A 13566-nucleotide genomic window follows, 5' to 3' on the forward strand; every position below is an offset into this window, starting at 1 on the left:
ACCTAAGAGTGAAAAACTCAGTGTAAGAAAAAGTGGCTACGACTTTCTAGTACCAATACCGTTTGTGTTTTAAAAGACCTAGCTTGTAACCTTGACCATTTACCTTTAGTGACGTCAAACGTAAAGAAAACAAAATAACTTAGCAAAGAAAACAAAATAACTTAGCAGAGCGTGGTTTCGATCCACGGACCTCTGGGTTATGGGCCCAGCACGCTTCCACTGCGCCACTCTGCTTGTGATCTATGTTTCAGTAATAAGAATATATAGTGCCTCGTATATTTTTCAAGATCTACTTGACTGCTATATTCATTGTTATTTTTGTTGATTCCTTTTGGGCCTGCTTTTAAAACACTGTTTTCTGTCTTCATTTCTGGTTGTCTACTGCGGTTGAGTGAATGGTGTGTTGTTATTTATGACCAGCATGAAAAACAAGACACATTAATTTGAATGAACAGAAGTGAAAGTAAATGTATTAGCTATCAAATAGATCATTGTTGGCCTACATGTGGTAAGAATTGATTCATCTGAATTTAATGGGTCTTTGTAAAATGCGAGAATCGAAACGCGAAATGTCGAGGCGGTAAATTGCGAGAAGTGTGCGAAGACGACATGTCACGTGACGATATCTCTCGAATTTTACCCGCATCACGATCAGGTGTGTGGCTAAATTGCGCGGATATCTGCCAAAATTTTACCGCACCCTATGATTTCAATAGGTCAACTTGGTTTCCAGACTTTAATGTTAAAACACTTTATTGAAGTTGTTATTGTTAAATTGTTGCCGCTTTCCTCAAGCACATTTCAACGTAAATGAGCCTGACGTTACAGCCCTTCGCGCACCTTAATTTTTTTTCGATCAATGAACAACATCTATCTATAGATATCTGAATACTATAAAAATGTAGACATAAAAATAGTTGGGCTCGTCCGGGATTTGAACCCGGGACCTCTCGCACCCTAAGCGAGAATCATACCCCTAGACCAACGAGCCGTTATTATCGTTCTCAAATCATGTTTGTAATAACATCTTTTTATCTAAATCTATTTTTGAGCTGACACTTGTTCTAAATCACATTTCATTTTTTTTTCTTTGCAGTACGAATGTGTCCTCACCGCAGTAAAATGTATTGAAAGGTTAAATTGTGATCAAAAGGAGGTGAGCTACAAACTGGGCCGAAATATCAAGAATACTAGCATCGACTAAGGAATCAAGGAGATCCTGAAGCGTTTAAAGCAAAGTGGTCGACCTGAAGATCTCCTCCTACCCCCTCACTAATACTCTCGATTATTTAACCTTCTTCTGTAGGCGTAGTTATTTTAAAAAATGTGGAAATAAAAATATTTGGGCTCGTCCGGGATTTGAACCCGGGACCTCTCGCACCCAAAGCGAGAATCATACCCCTAGACCAACGAGCCGTTACATTTTTCCCTTATCTACTTATATTAGGAAAGATGTTAATAATTGGCGATAAAAAATAATCGCGTTCGCTAAATCGTGACGTTAAAAACTTGCATTTACATTCCTCTCAGACCCAAACTAATTGAACCTTAAAGCATGAACAATATTCATGACTTGCTGACGGGTCGCTTTCACCTGTCACTTATCAATACACAGGTATAATGAGATGACACTGCAAATGCACTTTATTTAAAGCACGTATTAGTGTACGTCTTCTTTGTATATCTACATAATTAAAACATCGTGTCACTCTTAATTCGATAGATAGAAAATTCAATGCATAATACATTTCGACTACCTCTTTTTTAAGTAAGGAATCTAAAGAGTGGTGTAGGTCTATTATAAGGCTATAGTCTTATATTGATATTCAAAGAGGATCATTTTCTGTTTCTCTTATCTGTGCGTATATACAATCTTGTTATTTTAAACGTTTTTTTCCAAGCTTTTATTTAACTTTCTGTGTTGTTTTTGCTTCGTCTGTGTTTGGTCGGAACTGGCGAGCAAAATTTCAATCACATCTACCACATCGATTTATTCCGAACGTTTCGCGTGAGTCTAAACTGGATGAAATCTGACATAAACATTAAAATATTTAACTTTTATTTTACGACTGACCTAAGAGTCTCAGTGTAAGAAAAAGTGGCTGCGACTTTCTAGTATCAATACCGTTTGTGTTTTAAAAGACCTAGCTTGTAACCTTGACCATTTACCTTCAGTGACGTCAAACGTAAAGAAAACAAAATAACTTAGCAAAGAAAACAAAATAACTTAGCAGAGCGTGGTTTCGATCCACGGACCTCTGGGTTATGGGCCCAGCACGCTTCCACTGCGCCACTCTGCTTGTGATCTATGTTTCAGTAATAAGAATATATAGTGCCTCGTATATGCTTCAAGATCTACTTGACTGCTATATTCATTGTTATTTTTGTTGATTCCTTTTGGGCCTGCTTTTAAAACACTGTTTTCTGTCTTCATTTCTGGTTGTCTACTGCGGTTGAGTGAATGGTGTGTTGTTATTTATGACCAGCATGAAAAACAAGACACATTAATTTGAATGAACAGAAGTGAAAGTAAATGTATTAGCTATCAAATAGATCATTGTTGGCCTACATGTGGTAAGAATTGATTCATCTGAATTTAATGGGTCTTTGTAAAATGCGAGAATCGAAACGCGAAATGTCGAGGCGGTAAATTGCGAGAAGTGTGCGAAGACGACATGTCACGTGACGATATCTCTCGAATTTTACCCGCATCACGATCAGGTGTGTGGCTAAATTGCGCGGATATCTGCCAAAATTTTACCGCACCCTATGATTTCAATAGGTCAACTTGGTTTCCAGACTTTAATGTTAAAACACTTTATTGAAGTTGTTATTGTTAAATTGTTGCCGCTTTCCTCAAGCACATTTCAACGTAAATGAGCCTGACGTTACAGCCCTTCGCGCACCTTAATTTTTTTTCGATCAATGAACAACATCTATCTATAGATATCTGAATACTATAAAAATGTAGACATAAAAATAGTTGGGCTCGTCCGGGATTTGAACCCGGGACCTCTCGCACCCTAAGCGAGAATCATACCCCTAGACCAACGAGCCGTTATTATCGTTCTCAAATCATGTTTGTAATAACATCTTTTTATCTAAATCTATTTTTGAGCTGACACTTGTTCTAAATCACATTTCATTTTTTTTTCTTTGCAGTACGAATGTGTCCTCACCGCAGTAAAATGTATTGAAAGGTTAAATTGTGATCCAAAGGAGGTGAGCTACAAACTGGGCCGAAATATCAAGAATACTAGCATCGACTAAGGAATCAAGGAGATCCTGAAGCGTTTAAAGCAAAGTGGTCGACCTGAAGATCTCCTCCTACCCCCTCACTAATACTCTCGATTATTTAACCTTCTTCTGTAGGCGTAGTTATTTAAAAAAATGTGGAAATAAAAATATTTGGGCTCGTCCGGGATTTGAACCCGGGACCTCTCGCACCCAAAGCGAGAATCATACCCCTAGACCAACGAGCCGTTACATTTTTCCCTTATCTACTTATATTAGGAAAGATGTTAATAATTGGCGATAAAAAATAATCGCGTTCGCTAAATCGTGACGTTAAAAACTTGCATTTACATTCCTCTCAGACCCAAACTAATTGAACCTTAAAGCATGAACGATATTCATGACTTGCTGACGGGTCGCTTTCACCTGTCACTTATCAATACACAGGTATAATGAGATGACACTGCAAATGCACTTTATTTAAAACACGTATTAGTGTACGTCTTCTTTGTATATCTACATAATTAAAACATCGTGTCACTCTTAATTCGATAGATAGAAAATTCAATGCATAATACATTTCGACTACCTCTTTTTAAAGTAAGGAATCTAAAGAGTGGTGTAGGTCTATTATAAGGCTATAGTCTTATATTGATATTCAAAGAGGATCATTTTCTGTTTCTCTTATCTGTGCGTATATACAATCTTGTTATTTTAAACGTTTTTTTCCAAGCTTTTATTTAACTTTCTGTGTTGTTTGTGCTTCGTCTGTGTTTGGTCGGAACTGGCGAGCGAAATTTCAATCACTTCTACCGCATCGATTTATTCCGAACGTTTCGCGTGAGTCTAAACTGGATGAAATCTGACATAAACATTAAAATATTTAACTTTTATTTTACGACTGACCTAAGAGTGAAAAACTCAGTGTAAGAAAAAGTGGCTACGACTTTCTAGTATCAATACCGTTTGTGTTTTAAAAGACCTAGCTTGTAACCTTGACCATTTACCTTCAGTGACGTCAAACGTAAAGAAAACAAAATAACTTAGCAAAGAAAACAAAATAACTTAGCAGAGCGTGGTTTCGATCCACGGACCTCTGGGTTATGGGCCCAGCACGCTTCCACTGCGCCACTCTGCTTGTGATCTATGTTTCAGTAATAAGAATATATAGTGCCTCGTATATGCTTCAAGATCTACTTGACTGCTATATTCATTGTTATTTTTGTTGATTCCTTTTGGGCCTGCTTTTAAAACACTGTTTTCTGTCTTCATTTCTGGTTGTCTACTGCGGTTGAGTGAATGGTGTGTTGTTATTTATGTTATCAATGCGCCTAGTTTTCACTCACATTTGCAACAATTATTAAAATAAAGTGTAAAAATAATTCACTGACTTGGTGTAGAGCTGGGATGTCTACTGGCACCATCAAGTACCGTCCGTGGATCTGCTGGTAGTCCCCACCCACAACAGTAATGGAATCGCCCATGTAGACTCCGCTTATAATTGACATGAAATCTAGAGCGTTGCTCGAAGGGATTTCTAGGAAAGCAGTTAAAATATTAGTAATACAAGTAAACTCTAAGGGATCTAAGTCATTATACGGTTGTTGAATCCGGGTTCAAGTCAGTATAACGTCCCTGAGTCTACTCAGTTCTGATGAGTACCTAACTCATGTTAGTGAAATAATGATGGGTGGGCATAGTGCTGACCACATTTTAACTTCATATGCACAGGTCACAGAAACAGGTGAACTCTACTTCATTTGCCACATGGTAAGGTTCTAAACGAGAACTTTGACATCACACACGGATGGTTCCGTGCACAGTTGGTATCAGGCCTCTTTCCGGTGTGTGGGGGTGCAGAAGGGGGGGGTACGTCCTACTGCATCCCCCAAGTAGAAAAAAATTGTACTTGTGGCTAGTTTTGTCTTCTAGATATGTATATTACAAATGTGATACGTTTAACAGAGAATACAGTAAAAAAAACTTTATCTACAGATGAAACAGCTGCTGAACAATCATTGATCACAAATGTTTCAACATTGTAAAATCTCACCTGTAACCGCAGAAGCTCTGATCGTCATCAGATATAAAGAGACCACGAAACACAACCACAATCCTGTCAGCGGCATATTAAAAATAAACACAACGTTTTTTTTAAAGCAGAAAAAGACTCTAGCGTACAACAGAATAGGTGCTGTAACTATTGTCAACAGAACTGCTGAATTTCACACACATGTTTAGTGACCAAAGATGACGTCACTTGCACGATTTGCCTATCAGATGATCACTCCACAACATCACTTAATCATTTCGCGTCACTACAGGTGAAATTATTAACAAGTGTAATGCAAATGTTGCATGATGATTAATTAAACATAATAGGCCTTGCACTTAAGAATAATTGATATTTAAATTCAATTGAGAAATATTTTCACTACTGCTGGGAATTAAATAGGCTCATGAAAAATAAAGAGTGACACATATTTTTATAAGTGATCTGTCCAAAGTGGCGCAGTGGATCCGTGGATCGAAAACACGCTCTGCTAATATGTCTTTTTTTTTTAACTTTCAGTTAGCGGTTACTTAAAGGTAAAATGTAAAAGTTAAAAAACCGAAATATTATAAACAACTCTCATATTACACGTTTGGTTCTTTAAAAGCAAATTCTAATAATACTAGACAGTCATGGCCAATGTAAGAAAAAGTGGCTACGACTTTCTAATATCAATACCGTTTGTGTTTTAAAAGACCTAGCTTGTAACCTTGACCATTTACCTTCAGTGACGTCAAACGTAAAGAAAACAAAATAACTTAGCAAAGAAAACAAAATAACTTAGCAGAGCGTGGTTTCGATCCACGGACCTCTGGGTTATGGGCCCAGCACGCTTCCACTGCGCCACTCTGCTTGTGATCTATGTTTCAGTAATAAGAATATATAGTGCCTCGTATATGCTTCAAGATCTACTTGACTGCTATATTCATTGTTATTTTTGTTGATTCCTTTTGGGCCTGCTTTTAAAACACTGTTTTCTGTCTTCATTTCTGGATGTCTACTGCGGTTGAGTGAATGGTGTGTTGTTATTTATGACCAGCATGAAAAACAAGACACATTAATTTGAATGAACAGAAGTGAAAGTAAATGTATTAGCTATCAAATAGATCATTGTTGGCCTACATGTGGTAAGAATTGATTCATCTGAATTTAATGGGTCTTTGTAAAATGCGAGAATCGAAACGCGAAATGTCGAGGCGGTAAATTGCGAGAAGTGTGCGAAGACGACATGTCACGTGACGATATCTCTCGAATTTTACCCGCATCACGATCAGGTGTGTGGCTAAATTGCACGGATATCTGCCAAAATTTTACCGCACCCTATGATTTCAATAGGTCAACTTGGTTTCCAGACTTTAATGTTAAAACACTTTATTGAAGTTGTTATTGTTAAATTGTTGCCGCTTTCCTCAAGCACATTTCAACGTAAATGAGCCTGACGTTACAGCCCTTCGCGCACCTTAATTTTTTTTCGATCAATGAACAACATCTATCTATAGATATCTGAATACTATAAAAATGTAGACATAAAAATAGTTGGGCTCGTCCGGGATTTGAACCCGGGACCTCTCGCACCCTAAGCGAGAATCATACCCCTAGACCAACGAGCCGTTATTATCGTTCTCAAATCATGTTTGTAATAACATCTTTTTATCTAAATCTATTTTTGAGCTGACACTTGTTCTAAATCACATTTCATTTTTTTTTCTTTGCAGTACGAATGTGTCCTCACCGCAGTAAAATGTATTGAAAGGTTAAATTGTGATCCAAAGGAGGTGAGCTACAAACTGGGCCGAAATATCAAGAATACTAGCATCGACTAAGGAATCAAGGAGATCCTGAAGCGTTTAAAGCAAAGTGGTCGACCTGAAGATCTCCTCCTACCCCCTCACTAATACTCTCGATTATTTAACCTTCTTCTGTAGGCGTAGTTATTTAAAAAAATGTGGAAATAAAAATATTTGGGCTCGTCTGGGATTTGAACCCGGGACCTCTCGCACCCAAAGCGAGAATCATACCCCTAGACCAACGAGCCGTTACATTTTTCCCTTATCTACTTATATTAGGAAAGATGTTAATAATTGGCGATAAAAAATAATCGCGTTCGCTAAATCGTGACGTTAAAAACTTGCATTTACATTCCTCTCAGACCCAAACTAATTGAACCTTAAAGCATGAACGATATTCATGACTTGCTGACGGGTCGCTTTCACCTGTCACTTATCAATACACAGGTATAATGAGATGACACTGCAAATGCACTTTATTTAAAACACGTATTAGTGTACGTCTTCTTTGTATATCTACATAATTAAAACATCGTGTCACTCTTAATTCGATAGATAGAAAATTCAATGCATAATACATTTCGACTAGGCCTACCTCTTTTTTAAGTAAGGAATCTAAAGAGTGGTGTAGGTCTATTATAAGGCTACGAGCCGGCCCGCGGCATAACATACGCCGCTATTTAGTTGTTTCTAATTTTCAATAATTCATAATTTGTAAATTCGACAGTACCAACGCTGACACTGAAAATATTTCTTTAAAACACTATAAGTAGCTCGTTAAGGACCATAACCCCCCCCCCCTACGTTTAAAATCGTTGGCTCTGCTTGTAAACATTTAGAGTGAACACAGCTCACTAAAACCATGTAGGGGTGGGGGAGGTAGGGAGAGCGTTTGCAGCTTGTTTTCTAACGGCTCGAAGAGGAGAAATATATATATAGATAGTCTTATATTGATATTCAAAGATGATCATTTTCTGTTTCTCTTATCTGTGCGTATATACAATCTTGTTATTTTAAACGTTTTTTTCCAAGCTTTTATTTAACTTTCTGTGTTGTTTTTGCTTCGTCTGTGTTTGGTCGGAACTGGCGAGCAAAATTTCAATCACATCTACCACATCGATTTATTCCGAACGTTTCGCGTGAGTCTAAACTGGATGAAATCTGACATAAACATTAAAATATTTAACTTTTATTTTACGACTGACCTAAGAGTCTCAGTGTAAGAAAAAGTGGCTACGACTTTCTAGTATCAATACCGTTTGTGTTTTAAAAGACCTAGCTTGTAACCTTGACCATTTACCTTCAGTGACGTCAAACGTAAAGAAAACAAAATAACTTAGCAAAGAAAACAAAATAACTTAGCAGAGCGTGGTTTCGATCCACGGACCTCTGGGTTATGGGCCCAGCACGCTTCCACTGCGCCACTCTGCTTGTGATCTATGTTTCAGTAATAAGAATATATAGTGCCTCGTATATGCTTCAAGATCTACTTGACTGCTATATTCATTGTTATTTTTGTTGATTCCTTTTGGGCCTGCTTTTAAAACACTGTTTTCTGTCTTCATTTCTGGTTGTCTACTGCGGTTGAGTGAATGGTGTGTTGTTATTTATGACCAGCATGAAAAACAAGACACATTAATTTGAATGAACAGAAGTGAAAGTAAATGTATTAGCTATCAAATAGATCATTGTTGGCCTACATGTGGTAAGAATTGATTCATCTGAATTTAATGGGTCTTTGTAAAATGCGAGAATCGAAACGCGAAATGTCGAGGCGGTAAATTGCGAGAAGTGTGCGAAGACGACATGTCACGTGACGATATCTCTCGAATTTTACCCGCATAACGATCAGGTGTGTGGCTAAATTGCGCGGATATCTGCCAAAATTTTACCGCACCCTATGATTTCAATAGGTCAACTTGGTTTCCAGACTTTAATGTTAAAACACTTTATTGAAGTTGTTATTGTTAAATTGTTGCCGCTTTCCTCAAGCACATTTCAACGTAAATGAGCCTGACGTTACAGCCCTTCGCGCACCTTAATTTTTTTTCGATCAATGAACAACATCTATCTATAGATATCTGAATACTATAAAAATGTAGACATAAAAATAGTTGGGCTCGTCCGGGATTTGAACCCGGGACCTCTCGCACCCTAAGCGAGAATCATACCCCTAGACCAACGAGCCGTTATTATCGTTCTCAAATCATGTTTGTAATAACATCTTTTTATCTAAATCTATTTTTGAGCTGACACTTGTTCTAAATCACATTTCATTTTTTTTTCTTTGCAGTACGAATGTGTCCTCACCGCAGTAAAATGTATTGAAAGGTTAAATTGTGATCCAAAGGAGGTGAGCTACAAACTGGGCCGAAATATCAAGAATACTAGCATCGACTAAGGAATCAAGGAGATCCTGAAGCGTTTAAAGCAAAGTGGTCGACCTGAAGATCTCCTCCTACCCCCTCACTAATACTCTCGATTATTTAACCTTCTTCTGTAGGCGTAGTTATTTAAAAAAATGTGGAAATAAAAATATTTGGGCTCGTCCGGGATTTGAACCCGGGACCTCTCGCACCCAAAGCGAGAATCATACCCCTAGACCAACGAGCCGTTACATTTTTCCCTTATCTACTTATATTAGGAAAGATGTTAATAATTGGCGATAAAAAATAATCGCGTTCGCTAAATCGTGACGTTAAAAACTTGCATTTACATTCCTCTCAGACCCAAACTAATTGAACCTTAAAGCATGAACGATATTCATGACTTGCTGACGGGTCGCTTTCACCTGTCACTTATCAATACACAGGTATAATGAGATGACACTGCAAATGCACTTTATTTAAAACACGTATTAGTGTACGTCTTCTTTGTATATCTACATAATTAAAACATCGTGTCACTCTTAATTCGATAGATAGAAAATTCAATGCATAATACATTTCGACTACCTCTTTTTAAAGTAAGGAATCTAAAGAGTGGTGTAGGTCTATTATAAGGCTATAGTCTTATATTGATATTCAAAGAGGATCATTTTCTGTTTCTCTTATCTGTGCGTATATACAATCTTGTTATTTTAAACGTTTTTTTCCAAGCTTTTATTTAACTTTCTGTGTTGTTTGTGCTTCGTCTGTGTTTGGTCGGAACTGGCGAGCGAAATTTCAATCACTTCTACCGCATCGATTTATTCCGAACGTTTCGCGTGAGTCTAAACTGGATGAAATCTGACATAAACATTAAAATATTTAACTTTTATTTTACGACTGACCTAAGAGTGAAAAACTCAGTGTAAGAAAAAGTGGCTACGACTTTCTAGTATCAATACCGTTTGTGTTTTAAAAGACCTAGCTTGTAACCTTGACCATTTACCTTCAGTGACGTCAAACGTAAAGAAAACAAAATAACTTAGCAAAGAAAACAAAATAACTTAGCAGAGCGTGGTTTCGATCCACGGACCTCTGGGTTATGGGCCCAGCACGCTTCCACTGCGCCACTCTGCTTGTGATCTATGTTTCAGTAATAAGAATATATAGTGCCTCGTATATGCTTCAAGATCTACTTGACTGCTATATTCATTGTTATTTTTGTTGATTCCTTTTGGGCCTGCTTTTAAAACACTGTTTTCTGTCTTCATTTCTGGTTGTCTACTGCGGTTGAGTGAATGGTGTGTTGTTATTTATGTTATCAATGCGCCTAGTTTTCACTCACATTTGCAACAATTATTAAAATAAAGTGTAAAAATAATTCACTGACTTGGTGTAGAGCTGGGATGTCTACTGGCACCATCAAGTACCGTCCGTGGATCTGCTGGTAGTCCCCACCCACAACAGTAATGGAATCGCCCATGTAGACTCCGCTTATAATTGACATGAAATCTAGAGCGTTGCTCGAAGGGATTTCTAGGAAAGCAGTTAAAATATTAGTAATACAAGTAAACTCTAAGGGATCTAAGTCATTATACGGTTGTTGAATCCGGGTTCAAGTCAGTATAACGTCCCTGAGTCTACTCAGTTCTGATGAGTACCTAACTCATGTTAGTGAAATAATGATGGGTGGGCATAGTGCTGACCACATTTTAACTTCATATGCACAGGTCACAGAAACAGGTGAACTCTACTTCATTTGCCACATGGTAAGGTTCTAAACGAGAACTTTGACATCACACACGGATGGTTCCGTGCACAGTTGGTATCAGGCCTCTTTCCGGTGTGTGGGGGTGCAGAAGGGGGGGGTACGTCCTACTGCATCCCCCAAGTAGAAAAAAATTGTACTTGTGGCTAGTTTTGTCTTCTAGATATGTATATTACAAATGTGATACGTTTAACAGAGAATACAGTAAAAAAAACTTTATCTACAGATGAAACAGCTGCTGAACAATCATTGATCACAAATGTTTCAACATTGTAAAATCTCACCTGTAACCGCAGAAGCTCTGATCGTCATCAGATATAAAGAGACCACGAAACACAACCACAATCCTGTCAGCGGCATATTAAAAATAAACACAACGTTTTTTTTAAAGCAGAAAAAGACTCTAGCGTACAACAGAATAGGTGCTGTAACTATTGTCAACAGAACTGCTGAATTTCACACACATGTTTAGTGACCAAAGATGACGTCACTTGCACGATTTGCCTATCAGATGATCACTCCACAACATCACTTAATCATTTCGCGTCACTACAGGTGAAATTATTAACAAGTGTAATGCAAATGTTGCATGATGATTAATTAAACATAATAGGCCTTGCACTTAAGAATAATTGATATTTAAATTCAATTGAGAAATATTTTCACTACTGCTGGGAATTAAATAGGCTCATGAAAAATAAAGAGTGACACATATTTTTATAAGTGATCTGTCCAAAGTGGCGCAGTGGATCCGTGGATCGAAAACACGCTCTGCTAATATGTCTTTTTTTTTTAACTTTCAGTTAGCGGTTACTTAAAGGTAAAATGTAAAAGTTAAAAAACCGAAATATTATAAACAACTCTCATATTACACGTTTGGTTCTTTAAAAGCAAATTCTAATAATACTAGACAGTCATGGCCAATGTAAGAAAAAGTGGCTACGACTTTCTAATATCAATACCGTTTGTGTTTTAAAAGACCTAGCTTGTAACCTTGACCATTTACCTTCAGTGACGTCAAACGTAAAGAAAACAAAATAACTTAGCAAAGAAAACAAAATAACTTAGCAGAGCGTGGTTTCGATCCACGGACCTCTGGGTTATGGGCCCAGCACGCTTCCACTGCGCCACTCTGCTTGTGATCTATGTTTCAGTAATAAGAATATATAGTGCCTCGTATATGCTTCAAGATCTACTTGACTGCTATATTCATTGTTATTTTTGTTGATTCCTTTTGGGCCTGCTTTTAAAACACTGTTTTCTGTCTTCATTTCTGGATGTCTACTGCGGTTGAGTGAATGGTGTGTTGTTATTTATGACCAGCATGAAAAACAAGACACATTAATTTGAATGAACAGAAGTGAAAGTAAATGTATTAGCTATCAAATAGATCATTGTTGGCCTACATGTGGTAAGAATTGATTCATCTGAATTTAATGGGTCTTTGTAAAATGCGAGAATCGAAACGCGAAATGTCGAGGCGGTAAATTGCGAGAAGTGTGCGAAGACGACATGTCACGTGACGATATCTCTCGAATTTTACCCGCATCACGATCAGGTGTGTGGCTAAATTGCACGGATATCTGCCAAAATTTTACCGCACCCTATGATTTCAATAGGTCAACTTGGTTTCCAGACTTTAATGTTAAAACACTTTATTGAAGTTGTTATTGTTAAATTGTTGCCGCTTTCCTCAAGCACATTTCAACGTAAATGAGCCTGACGTTACAGCCCTTCGCGCACCTTAATTTTTTTTCGATCAATGAACAACATCTATCTATAGATATCTGAATACTATAAAAATGTAGACATAAAAATAGTTGGGCTCGTCCGGGATTTGAACCCGGGACCTCTCGCACCCTAAGCGAGAATCATACCCCTAGACCAACGAGCCGTTATTATCGTTCTCAAATCATGTTTGTAATAACATCTTTTTATCTAAATCTATTTTTGAGCTGACACTTGTTCTAAATCACATTTCATTTTTTTTTCTTTGCAGTACGAATGTGTCCTCACCGCAGTAAAATGTATTGAAAGGTAAATTGTGATCCAAAGGAGGTGAGCTACAAACTGGGCCGAAATATCAAGAATACTAGCATCGACTAAGGAATCAAGGAGATCCTGAAGCGTTTAAAGCAAAGTGGTCGACCTGAAGATCTCCTCCTACCCCCTCACTAATACTCTCGATTATTTAACCTTCTTCTGTAGGCGTAGTTATTTAAAAAAATGTGGAAATAAAAATATTTGGGCTCGTCTGGGATTTGAACCCGGGACCTCTCGCACCCAAAGCGAGAATCATACCCCTAGACCAACGAGCCGTTACATTTTTCCCTTATCTACTTATATTAGGAAAGATGT

At 37.6% G+C, this 13566-nt stretch overlaps 17 non-coding genes across 17 annotated transcripts; all 17 read right to left on the reverse strand.

Moving 5' to 3' along the window:
• Positions 1 to 162: 162 nt before the first annotated feature.
• Positions 163 to 234, reverse strand: Trnam-cau (transfer RNA methionine (anticodon CAU)). The gene has a single exon. It is a non-coding gene; the product is annotated as a tRNA-Met (tRNA).
• A 685-nt stretch (positions 235 to 919) lies between these two features.
• Trnap-agg (transfer RNA proline (anticodon AGG)) lies at positions 920 to 991 on the reverse strand. Its single transcript has one exon. It is a non-coding gene; the product is annotated as a tRNA-Pro (tRNA).
• Positions 992 to 1344: 353 nt separating this feature from the next.
• Positions 1345 to 1416, reverse strand: Trnap-ugg (transfer RNA proline (anticodon UGG)). Its single transcript has one exon. It is a non-coding gene; the product is annotated as a tRNA-Pro (tRNA).
• Positions 1417 to 2228: 812 nt separating this feature from the next.
• Positions 2229 to 2300, reverse strand: Trnam-cau (transfer RNA methionine (anticodon CAU)). Its single transcript has one exon. It is a non-coding gene; the product is annotated as a tRNA-Met (tRNA).
• Positions 2301 to 2985: 685 nt separating this feature from the next.
• On the reverse strand, positions 2986 to 3057 carry Trnap-agg (transfer RNA proline (anticodon AGG)). Its single transcript has one exon. It is a non-coding gene; the product is annotated as a tRNA-Pro (tRNA).
• A 353-nt stretch (positions 3058 to 3410) lies between these two features.
• Trnap-ugg (transfer RNA proline (anticodon UGG)) lies at positions 3411 to 3482 on the reverse strand. Its single transcript has one exon. It is a non-coding gene; the product is annotated as a tRNA-Pro (tRNA).
• Positions 3483 to 4300: 818 nt separating this feature from the next.
• Positions 4301 to 4372, reverse strand: Trnam-cau (transfer RNA methionine (anticodon CAU)). Its single transcript has one exon. It is a non-coding gene; the product is annotated as a tRNA-Met (tRNA).
• Positions 4373 to 6068: 1696 nt separating this feature from the next.
• Positions 6069 to 6140, reverse strand: Trnam-cau (transfer RNA methionine (anticodon CAU)). Its single transcript has one exon. It is a non-coding gene; the product is annotated as a tRNA-Met (tRNA).
• Positions 6141 to 6825: 685 nt separating this feature from the next.
• Trnap-agg (transfer RNA proline (anticodon AGG)) lies at positions 6826 to 6897 on the reverse strand. Its single transcript has one exon. It is a non-coding gene; the product is annotated as a tRNA-Pro (tRNA).
• A 353-nt stretch (positions 6898 to 7250) lies between these two features.
• Trnap-ugg (transfer RNA proline (anticodon UGG)) lies at positions 7251 to 7322 on the reverse strand. The gene has a single exon. It is a non-coding gene; the product is annotated as a tRNA-Pro (tRNA).
• A 1111-nt stretch (positions 7323 to 8433) lies between these two features.
• On the reverse strand, positions 8434 to 8505 carry Trnam-cau (transfer RNA methionine (anticodon CAU)). Its single transcript has one exon. It is a non-coding gene; the product is annotated as a tRNA-Met (tRNA).
• Positions 8506 to 9190: 685 nt separating this feature from the next.
• On the reverse strand, positions 9191 to 9262 carry Trnap-agg (transfer RNA proline (anticodon AGG)). Its single transcript has one exon. It is a non-coding gene; the product is annotated as a tRNA-Pro (tRNA).
• Positions 9263 to 9615: 353 nt separating this feature from the next.
• On the reverse strand, positions 9616 to 9687 carry Trnap-ugg (transfer RNA proline (anticodon UGG)). Its single transcript has one exon. It is a non-coding gene; the product is annotated as a tRNA-Pro (tRNA).
• An 818-nt stretch (positions 9688 to 10505) lies between these two features.
• Trnam-cau (transfer RNA methionine (anticodon CAU)) lies at positions 10506 to 10577 on the reverse strand. Its single transcript has one exon. It is a non-coding gene; the product is annotated as a tRNA-Met (tRNA).
• A 1696-nt stretch (positions 10578 to 12273) lies between these two features.
• Trnam-cau (transfer RNA methionine (anticodon CAU)) lies at positions 12274 to 12345 on the reverse strand. Its single transcript has one exon. It is a non-coding gene; the product is annotated as a tRNA-Met (tRNA).
• A 685-nt stretch (positions 12346 to 13030) lies between these two features.
• Positions 13031 to 13102, reverse strand: Trnap-agg (transfer RNA proline (anticodon AGG)). The gene has a single exon. It is a non-coding gene; the product is annotated as a tRNA-Pro (tRNA).
• A 352-nt stretch (positions 13103 to 13454) lies between these two features.
• On the reverse strand, positions 13455 to 13526 carry Trnap-ugg (transfer RNA proline (anticodon UGG)). Its single transcript has one exon. It is a non-coding gene; the product is annotated as a tRNA-Pro (tRNA).
• Between the last annotated feature and the right edge of the window lie 40 nt (positions 13527 to 13566).

The sequence above is a fragment of the Physella acuta genome, unplaced genomic scaffold (assembly GCF_028476545.2).
Source record: "Physella acuta isolate Inbredline_101_S28 unplaced genomic scaffold, ASM2847654v3 ptg001145l, whole genome shotgun sequence".
In the NCBI taxonomy this organism is placed as follows: domain Eukaryota; kingdom Metazoa; phylum Mollusca; class Gastropoda; family Physidae; genus Physella; species Physella acuta.